This window comes from Triticum dicoccoides, chromosome 4A, assembly GCF_002162155.2.
Source record: "Triticum dicoccoides isolate Atlit2015 ecotype Zavitan chromosome 4A, WEW_v2.0, whole genome shotgun sequence".
Lineage (NCBI taxonomy): Eukaryota > Viridiplantae > Streptophyta > Magnoliopsida > Poales > Poaceae > Triticum > Triticum dicoccoides.
This window is the reverse complement of record NC_041386.1, coordinates 87694075-87705499: the sequence shown is the minus strand read 5'-3', so window position 1 is coordinate 87705499 and position 11425 is coordinate 87694075.

Sequence of the window (11425 nt, the reverse complement as noted above, 5' to 3'; positions counted from 1 at the left end):
AGGAGAAAAATCATCTGGTTGCATTTTGTACTGATCTTGAGAATTACAATATCTATAATAAAACTCCTCCACATTATGGTCAATACGTGCCACTAGTGCACGTGTTGAACTACGGTAACATCCATGGAGATGCCATGGTAAGATTTTTTTACTATTACGACATCCGTGCATATTTTGCATTAAATTCTTTTAAAACTTAACTATATTGCTAACTACGAAGTTATTACTATGTTTTTCAACAGAAAATCCCTGATGATTGTGTGCCTCATCTGATGTATCAGAAAGGTCGCCTTAATGTTTTGAACATACAACCAGGTCGTCCTACGAATCTCACCTGTCCATATCGGATTTCTAAAAGAGATGGAGACATGAAAATCACAAAATGGAAAACATGTATGGACAGTCGTAAGGAGCTACTTGGAAGCAACATTGTGCGAAAGGCAAGAATTGGAGACAGGATAATCTCCATTCTCCATAATGGAGAGTCAAGGGCTATCTTGTTTTATGCTATTTTACCTAAGAGAATATAGTAGGTCCTAAGAGAATGTAGTAGGTCCTATGAGGTACAATATTTATTATGTGGTACAATGTATTAGAGTTGATGATGAGGAGTAGTTGTGATTATGACTAGTGTCCAACTTGTTATGTGATGCCTCATTGATGAAAACGATGATCATGAGGAGGTGTTATATGACAATGATCATTGTAATGATTAGTTGTTAATGATATGATGATGATGATGACGATGATATTTCTTATATCATTGGGTGAAAGAACCGCAGATTAGTTTCAAGTGGATGTCCATCCACTTGAAACTAGTCCATGGTTTTTTCACCCAGTGATGTAATAACTCATTATGATGTAAAAACAATCTCTAAATTGTTGCTGTATGAAAACTTGTATAAAGGTGTATGAATAAAACATGAAATGAAAAATAAATAAAATACGAAATAATAGTACTAGCGCATGCAGGGAGAAGCGCTACTAGTAATTACCAGTAGCACTGTTTGGAGAAAACGCTACTACTAAGTCGATATAGCAGTAGCGTCGGTTAATCCACGCTACTGCTAACCTTTAGCTGTAGTGTCGTACCAGTAGCGCACCATCCCGCGCTACTGATAGGCCTAAAACCCGCACTGCTTCTAGGCTTTTCCCTAGTAGTGTGTGGGTCTCATCACACCCCCGCTGGCACGCGCACCGCAGCCGGTTGCTCATCGCAACCCGCTGCCGTTGGTGTGGTGCCACTGCTGCAAATCACGCAGAGTCATCCGTCGCGTCTCAACCACAATCCTCAACCCTGGCCGAGTCTTCTACAAATGCCCGAATCATGGGGTAATAATATGTTTAAGTGTTGTTCTGCTACTTTCAGTTGCTAATTTTTTTAATAGTTTGGTTGATGATCTTCCAATTTGATTCATGTAGAAAAGGGAAGATTTGTGTGATTTGTATTTTTGGGAAGTTGCTGATGTGGGGGAGTGCAAGTATGCTGATTATTTGGTTAGCCGAGGAATCCCAATACCAGTAGGTTGGGGTGTTGGGCAAGTAACTGAAGGAACGACAGAAGACGAAGATGCAGAGCAGAAGGTCAAAGATGCAGTTCCTCTGATCATGGCCAAGCAACAGCTGCTGAACGACCTTTACAGCAATGAGGAGATGAAAGAGCTTGTGAAGGTAATGGGAAAAATCGATGTGCTCTGTAGGATGATTGTCTCTTTATTTGAAGTGTATGTAGCACTTGTGATGTATTCAGTGGCTATGACATGAGCACTTTGCTGAAACTAGTAATGAATGAAAAGATTGTAGCAGGCTGGGCATAGTGTTGTGAACATCTAATGATTTCTATTAATGGAAATCATGGGGTATCCCGTTTTGCTCATAAATAAATAAATAGCAGAGGCCCTTTTGGTAATAAATAAATAAATTAGCAGAGGCCCTGTTGGGTTTGTCGGTGTTCTGGGAACGGGGATCCCCAGACTTGCCTGCCTGCGGCCCACGACGTGGCTGAGCTAGCAGGTCTGTATGGCCCATCTTCATTGACGAGGTATTCAATACCCTCGCGAGGGGCCAAGCCTCGCAAGGCGGACGATGCAAGATCTCCTCAGGAGTGGCCTCGCCAGGCAGGCTCATGAGGGGCGGAGAGATCAAGGCAAGGCAAACATCATGAGGTCCTCGTGACATGAGCCATGACGATCGAGACCAGGCGGGCGCCAGGCGGGCGCCAGTGCGAGCAGCGTCCTTGCTTCCTCTTTGGTGACAAGGGGGCAAGCGCAAGCGTGGAGTACTGAGGCATCAAGGAATGGTTTCCATATCGGTGCAACGAGACCAAGACCAGCAGGACGACAAGACAGAGGTCACCATGGAGCCCAAGATGGCGTCACCACCAGAGCCTTTTGCAGGCGAAGACTACTTTTGTTAGGATAAGCTATACTAGCTATCCCCTTTCAAATTGGCCATTGTTGGCTCCCTTCCCACTCAGTATTTGGGGAGAGGACCATGGCCTATATAAGTAGAACTAGCCACCACAGTAGGGACAGATCCGAACAACCACAAGTTCACCAAGCACAAGAACACCTCAACCTCAGGAGGTTGTTCTTCCCCTTGTACTGTTCATCATCAGCCCAAGAGGAAATCCACCACCACCACCCTGGAATAGGGTATTACACCACAACGGTGGCCCGAACTAGTATAAATCTTGTGTCTTTGTGTTGCAAGTTCGTGGAGTCCATCCGCAAGATCTTAGCGAGCTAGGGCGGGGATCGACAGGGAGAAAACCTTCGCGCGCACCCCAGTGTTCGAACCTCGAGGGTTTTGCCGGAACCTGTGATACGACATTTGGCGCGCCAGGTAGGGTGCGCTGAAGCTTCCTTCCGTCGCTCCGCGTCCCGTTGCTCCGTCATCTCCATAGTAGACGCGCGCCACGCTCGTGCTGAGCGCCGAGCTGCCCTCGCCGCCCACATCGCTCAAACGGCTCCCATCGGCGGGCTACCTCGTCGTACGCCGTCGCCTGCCGCCAACGCCGCCATCGGCCCGGCGGGGAACAAGCGGCACGCATCCTTGCTGCACCCCTCTGTGCGGCGAGATGGCCGCACCGCCACTCCATCGCTGACCCCGGCCGGTTCTTCTTCCCATGCACGTCGCCCTCCCATGGACGCACGGGCCGCACTCCTCATGGTGCACGAGCTCCTGCGCTACCGACCGGTCGATGACCTCTATGAGGACTGGCTCGACCGCATCGCCGAGCTTGTCCGCGCCGCAGGGGGCTCCCCTGTGCCGTCCCTCTCTCTGCCTCGCCCTCCGCCAGCTACATGCGACGTAGCTCATGGAGCGCCTCCACCACCTCTGCCCCAAGACGGTGCCCTGGCACCAAGATGCGCGGCTCTGTGATGCGACCTGCCGCGTCCGGCGCCCCTGCGTGAAGAAAGAAGTCGTCAAGAAGTCCCTCGACCGCAAGAAAACGCTCCGCCGCTCCTCGCGCCACCACACCAAGACCGGCTGTTGTGGCAAGACCGCACGCCACCTATAGCGGCAGGGCACAGACCCCATCAAGACCAAGCTCCACCCCCAAGGCGGGCCCCGGTGACCATAGCCGGTTGCCGCGTTTTCACCCCCGAGCTGCGTAGCATCGCCTAGCCGGGCAAGTTCAAGCCGGAACTGCCTCCTCGCTATGACGGCACCCCCGACCCCGTGGAGTTCTTGTAGCTCTACGAGCTGAGCATCGAAGCGGCCAACGACGACGAGAAAGTCATGGCGAACTGGTTTCTCATGGATGTCAAGGATGGTGCCCGCTCCTGGCTCCTGAACCTGCCACCAGGCTCGATCTCCTCCTGGGACGACATGCGCAACTGCTTCGTCGCCAACTTCCAGGGCACTCGCGACCGCCCGTCGGCTGCGAGTGACCTGCACCGCGTCAGGTAGCAACTGGGAGAGACCCTCCAGAAGTACATCCAGTGCTTCAACAACGTCCGCCTCAAGATCCCCAAGGTGACGAACGAGGCCATCATCTCTATGTTCTCTGATGGCGTTCGCGACGTAAAGATGAAGGAAGAGCTTGCTATCCACGAGGAGTTGTGCACGTCCTTGGAGTTGTTCAACCTGGCGACCAAGTGCGCAAGAGCTGAGGAGGGGCGCCTCTCCCTCCTCGAGCTCCCAGTCGTGGACCCAGAGGAGAAGAAAGCCAAGGCCAAGGACGTGAAGCGCAAGGGAGTAGCCGTGCTCGCAGCGGAACCAGACACCAAGCGTGGCAGAGACCAACCAGAGTCATCCAAGAGCAGCCGTCCGTTCTGCGCCTTCCACAACCTGAATACCCACAACACCAGAGACTGTCAAGAGCTTAGAGCCATTCACGACCGGGGCTACGGCCGAGGAGGAGGACATGGTGGCGGACGCTGGGATGACCGTGGCCCGCGCCAGGAGTGGTGCGACAGGCCTCGTGAGGACCGCTGGCAGGATCAGCTTCGCGAGGGTGCCTGGAGGGATCAACCTTGTGAGGATCATCCTCAAGGCAATGCCGGACTCCCTCCGCTGCCGCCACCGCTAAGAAGGAATGACGAACACCATCAAGACGAGGGGGCTAGGGGCTTCCAGGAACCGCGTGCTATCGCCTGCATCTTGGGCGGAGCCCAGGCCCTAGCCTCACGGTCAATCTTCAAGCAGTTTGCTCGTGAAGTGAATGTAGTACTCCACATGCTCGAAGCCACACGCCCGCTCAGATGGTCCCGGTGCCCCATCACGTTCAACTCGGCAGATGAGCTCAAGTGCACAGCTACCGCTCGCGCCCTCCCGATGCTTTGCTCCCCAGTCATCAGCAACGTGCAAGTTACCAAGACCCTCATCGACGGTAGCACAGGGCTCAACGTCCTGTCCGTTGACACGTTCAACAACCTCCAAGTGCCATATGACCAGCTTCAGCCTACCAAGCCTTTCTCAGGAGTGACCGAGGGTTCCACCACACTGATAGGGCAGGTCCGCCTCCCTGTCACCTTCAGGGAACGCAAGAACTACTTCACCGAGCTCATCGACTTCAACCTCGCGCACATCCTCTGCCGTACAACGCCATCCTCGGGTATCCAGCCCTGGCCAAGTTCATGGCGGTGACCCATCACGGCTACAATGTCCTCAAGATGCCGGGAAGCGACGGGATCATCATGGTCCCATGTGAAGAAAGAGATGCGGTGTGCTCCCTCGAGTGTGCCTTCCAAGCTGCAGCAATCGGCGACCCCGACAGCAAGGGCGAAGGCCCTCCTGAGGTCATCCCCAAGAAGAAGAAGTTGCGCCATGCAGGACCTCAGGAGGGTGGCGTCACAGCCGGAGCCTCGTCAGGATCACCGCCCGCTCCTGGGGCGCCTCCCTCCATCGCATAGGAAGGCGCGCCCGGCGCCCTTCTCAGGCAAGGCTCGGGGGCTTTCTTCTGGAAGGCCTCAGGCCTTGCCCACATCACGAGGGAGGCGCTTGGGCACCACTTGGAGGCGTGCTTCACGGCATGTTTCCCTCAGGAAGGCACAAGGCAAGGATCGCCCATTGTTCAGGAGTTCATCACCAAGACCACCCAGGAATTGCAAGACGCAAGGGCCATGCACGGCGACTGCCGCTCACGTGCCGCAGCTTCCCATCCAGATGAGGATGCCAGGCTGCGCGTCTACATTGACGTTCCAGGGCTCAACAGGGCCGCTTCTCAGGAGCTTTTCTCGCCTTCGTTCGTGGGACGCTGTGAGGGCCCACCGCACAGCTACATTCGCATGCCCTTCGGCCTGCCGAGCGTGTCATCCGCCTACCAGCGCAACTTGCGGCGCATCCTAGCGGCTCAGGAGGCCAGGCACCATGCCATCCTGATGGAGATGGAGACGGTCCTCAAGGAACCACCTGTGCCCCCAGAGCCTCCTGAGGCTCAGGGCCCTAGTGGCTCGTGAGGAGTAACCCCTTCGCTGCGCGCCTTCAGCTTCCCCAACTCTCCTTCATCAACATAACTAGGTGACATTTTCCAAGTTCATTTAGCTGGGAGCGCCCCTCGGGCTACATCATCCCCAAGCCGCTCGGGCCTGACCCAGTGGCACACATCTCCCATGCACTTACTTAAGCCTGCTACTCTCATGTTTAATCTACCTATGATTACTACTTGCTTGATCACCACCCATCATGGGGACCACGCGCCGGCCGCCTTTCTTCAGGACCCTTCGCATGTGTAAGTTCAGCACAACGTCTGTGCTCAGGCCCGTCCCTGCAGCGTCGATAAATCCAACGGCTGAGCTCTGTCTGGCGGGACAGCCCCGTTTATGTCACCTCCTGGGGCTGTTGGTGCTTACCTTTCTCACGCGATAACCTCAGAAGATTTGTTCGGCGCAGGTTGTCTGACCACCTCGCATGACCAGCACAACGAACAAGAACCAAGACCAGGCACAACCCGCCTTGAGGTAGGGCCTCATGAGTCCCATGCTGGCTCACGAGTGCCCAGATACACCTCGTCTAGCCCTGTCGTGCAAGCCACGTGTCAGGGCGGGGCTGTACACGCCCTGGGGGCTCTCTGCAGAGGGAGCCCCCTCCCACACACAAGTGGAAGCAACATGCTCCGCGTTGGCCGTCAACACTGCCAAGGAGCGGCTATGCCCATGCACAAGCGAAAGCACTATGCTCCGTGCTGGTGATAAACAACTGAAGGCGGCTTCACGGTCATACCAACCTCAGGGAGCCCCAGAGCTCAGCGTCCAATCTCACCGCAACGCCTCCCCTCGGGAGAGCCGCGTGAGGGGGCTGGGCATGAGGACTGTGCTCGGTTCACGCCCAAGCGTACACCACCCAACCAGGTCTCCCGGACCTGGGGGCTGCGCTCGGGTCACGCCCAAGTGCACGCCACCCAACCAAGTCTCCCGGACCTGGTCGTCGCATGCCCCTCCTGAGCCGAGCCTCAGCGAGGGCAAAGGTATAGAGATTGTTTGCACGTCAAGGGGAACTCCTGAGCATCGTGATTCAGGAGCCTAACTGGTCACGTATCTCCTCACTCCTTGGTCCGTCCTGGTCTCCGGTCGGCCCAACGGCGGTTGAGGTATGCACGGGGCCGGGCTCTGCCGACATAGAACATTAACCTATCCTTGCGTACTCTCCCTGTAAGCTGTTTGCGCGTCCAGGGGACTCCTGAGCATCGCGACTCAGGAGCCTAACTAGTCACGTAGCCCCTCACTCCTTGGTCCGTCCTGGTCTCTGGTCGGCCCAACGACGGTTGAGGTATGCGCGCGGCCGGGCTCAGCCGACGCAGAACACAAAGCAAATAGAAAGAAAATCACTAAATCTTGAAGCAAATATTACAAGACATATTGTCCTCACAATATCAAATATATGTTTTAACGCCTCCACGAGGCCTGATGCGTATTGCAGGAATGAAACAGGAAAGCAGCCGCAGGTCACCCCTGGACACCACCATTGCCTGCAGAAGGTGCTCCTCCCTTGGTAGCGTCGTCTTCACCTACACCACCAGCTGCAGGATCGGTGGCATCGCCGGTCGAAGGAGCGAGGACGAAGCCGCGGAACTTCTTCAGCAGGGCCTCCACCTAACCTTTCACGATTGCGGCGGCGGCCGCACAATGTTCATCAGCTACAGGCTCCAGCAGCTAGTCGAGACGAGCATTGGGTTCGCGAAGGTACAGATGGCTTAAGACACACATCAATGCAGCTGAAGAAAGGACACGAGCCTCTGCCTCAGCCATGGGACTGATGCCCTCCACGACTTCCTCAAGCGCCTTCACCAAGTGGGGAAGCAGCTGAGCAGGGCCATCCTCGTCGGTGGTCAGCAGCTTCTCCAGGCCCTTCTCGTACAGTGATTCAGCACCATGCTGGACCTCCTCTCAAGAAGTGAGAAGGCCACACGGTCTTCGGCCAGGACCTTTGCCTTGGCGTCGAGCTCGGCCTCCCTCGCCTTCACCTCCTGCTCCAGCTCCTCCAGTAGGCTGCGCTCAGCGGCCTGTGCCTTGTCAGCCCCCCCAGCTTAGCATCGCGGCCCTTGATGGCGTCCTCCCGAGCCTTCATCTCCTCCTCCTTCGCTTTGCGGTCACATGCTTCTTTTGCGCGCTTGTCGTGCAGGCTCTTTAGCTCACCCTCAAGTTGTTAGCAGCGGTCACGGGCGGCCTCAGCGTCCTTCGGTGCCGCCTCGCAATTGGCCGCAGCTCTGGCAGCGGCCTGCTTCTCCTTCTTGGAGGCCGCCGCGGCCTGGCTCAGTGACGCTCGAACTGCCGAGTCGGAGTTGAGCCAGCCTGAGGCCAGCTCCAGGTGCCCGACCACTAGGTGGGGGTCCGCGCCTAGGAGGTCTTCCCATAGCTTGGCCATCCCTGAGAAGACACGCTCCAAGACTACGGAGGGAGCAGAAGAATTTGGGTCCAGAGGCGCAGCAGGAGGAGGAGGCGACATCGTTACCAGAGCCTGGAAGATCGAGGGCTCCGGAGCCCTTGGGACCTCATCGGCAGAGACGGGTGCCGGCACTTCCGGAGCCAGCGGGGCCATGGGGGCTGATTCATCCCGCCGATGCTCCTCTTGGCCTCGCGAGTGCGACTGGGCTGGGGAGGTGCGGGTGCTGTCGCCTCTCTTCTCCGCAGAGGGGGGCATGGCCGCGACATCCTCCTTCCTCTTCTTCGCTGAAGACACTAGCCTAATCAACCAAGGGTGAATGTGAGAAAATAGAAAGTACAAGCAGGAACAAGACAAAGCTCGATACACTTACCGATCCACTGCGACATAGTCCACCTTCCGCTTGGGGAGCCTGAAACTCGAAAGCATCGGGGCCTGAGGAGTGGGCACACAGGCTTCGGGGGCAGAAGACGGCGCAGCAGAAGGGCCGGAGCCGGCCCCAGGTGGTGCCAAGTCGGAGGTAGCATCTCGAGAGACCAGGGACGATCTACCCCTTGTCGGGATGAGAGGAAGCACTTGGCACTCATCATGACCCGTTTCGCCCTGATGTTGTCAACCCTCTTCCCGGTGTTCGAGATCGAGTTGGCCTGGCCAGCCGCGATGAAGTTGGCGCACCCGAAGACATGGTCGCCGGTAAGGCGGAGGAAGAAGAAGTGGCGCAGCAGTGCCACAGACGGCATCACGCCCAGGTACACCTTGCAATAGTAGGCGAAGATAGACAAGATAAGAATGTAGTTGGGATGGAGATGCAGCGACTGCAGCCCGAAGTGGTCGAGGACCTCGAAAAAGAAATCAGAAATGGGGGGAACTAACCCGACAGCGATGCTGCTCGTGAAGAAAGGGAAGAAGGTGCTTCCCTCAGGCTCCGGCTCGTGGGAGGCAAGCCAGAGCTCCATCTTCCCCCTCTCGTTGCTCTCCCCCGCCGTCAGCAAGTGCGTGGCGGCTAGGTTCTTCTCCGTAATGTTGGGCGCATCAAAAGCTGGCTCAAACCAAGCCAGCGCCGAGGAGGACTTGACCTTGTGTGGCGCCATTGGTCGCAGATGCGGAACGAGGTTGGAGCGGATCTGGAGGTTTCGACAGCAGGGAGCGAGAAAGCGGATCTGGAGCAAGGCGAGGAAGAAGCAATGAAGGCAAGCACTGTCTACGCCAGCCTTTTTGTCAAGACGGGCAGTTGCTGAGGTAGTGTTGGGAAGTGGATACGCCCATGTCCAATCAACCTCCACACGTCAACTGAGGCCGCAGGCTTTTGGGGCCCGCGGCGCTCCGCGCTTGACCTTTAGCTTCGCCTCGAAGCCAAGCCCGAGCGCGCCTTGGGCCCGGGGGCTACTGTCGGCGTTCTAGGAACGGGGGTCCCCAGACTTGCCTGCCTGCGGCCCATGGCGTGGCTGAGCTTGCAGGTCTGTACGGCCCATCTTCATTGACGAGGTATTCAATACCCTCCCGGGGGGCCAAGCCTCGCAAGGCGGACGATGCAAGACCTCCTTAGGAGCGGCCTTGTCAGGCAGGCTCACGAGGGGTGGAGAGATCAAGGCAAGGCAAACCTCGTGAGGTCCTCGTGACGTGAGCCATGACGATCGAGACCAGGCGGGCGCCAGCGCGCGCAGCGTCCTTGCTTCCTCTTTGGTGCCAAGGGGGCAAGCGCAGGAGTGGAGTACCGAGGCATCAAGGAAAGGTTTCCATATCGATGCAACGAGACCAAGACCAGCTGGACAGCAAGACAGAGGTCACCATGGAGCCCAAGACGGCGTCACCACTAGAGCCTTTTGCAGGCGAAGACTACTTTTGTTAGGATAAGTTGTACTAGCTGTCCCCTTTCAAATTGGCCGTTGTTGGCTCCCTTCCCGCTCAATATTTAGGGAGAGGACCAGGGCCTATATAAGTAGAACTAGCCACCACAGTAGGGAGAGATCCGAACAACCACAAGTTCACCAAGCACAAGAACACGTCAACCTCAGGAGGCTGTTCTTCCCCTTGTACTGTTCATCATCAGCCCAAGAGGCAGTCCACCACCACCACACTGGAGTAGGGTATTACACCACAACGGTGGCCCAAACCAGTATAAATCTTGTGTCTTTGTGTTGCAAGTTCGTGGAGTCCATCCGCGAGATCTTAGGGAGCTAGGGCGTGGATCGATAGGGAGAAAACCTTCACGCGCACCCCAGTGTTCGAACCTCAAGGGTTTTGCTGGAACCCGTGATCCGACATGGTCAGCTTTGTTCTCATTCGAAGACGTCGAGCAAATTGCAGTCCAACAGCAAACTATGTCATCAAATTCAAGTTTCACAGCCAAATATGAGTACAACTAAACAACAATGTCATCATGTTTTAGTCGTCATACAATCACCAAACACAAATCAGCATACATAACAAGTGATGTTCTCACAGGAAAATACTAAACAACATGTTTATCTGGTTTTAGTTGTCATAGCAAACACAATTTCACATAGTAGATAAAAAAACGTCTTTTGACAGGCAAATACGACAAAAGCAATGTAATCATCATTCGTAGCAGCAGCGTCAACATCTTCGCCATGTGTATTAGTCTGAATCGTAATTCCCCACGGTGTCATCTTCTTCTTCATGGTCAACGTCCTCGAATGTTGGCTTCTTCTTGATCAACTCTTGTATGTCCACAACACGATAGGCAATCTTTTCGCCGGCGTCTTTGACGTGATGGTTCTCAAAGATATTAGGAACATCTGTGTTATCTTGTACATCAGGAGCAGTGTAAGCATCATCTTGTTGTGCAACTTCATTAAACGAATTCCTCTACTCAAACCTTTGCAATACTCTCCAGTCATCGCTACGTGCAAATGTGTCTTCCAAGAAAAATATTTGTGTTGCTTGATTTGCCAAAATAAAAGGCTCGTTGGTCTGGTACGCCGCCTTAACATTGATGGATTTGAAATAATCATCAGCTCTAGGTTTCGCGATCCTGGAAAACAGGTTATATCAACCACAGCACAACAGAACCACACACCGATGATCCTCGAAACTGGAGATATACTGCAACTGAACAATGTCTGCTATGTTAGCA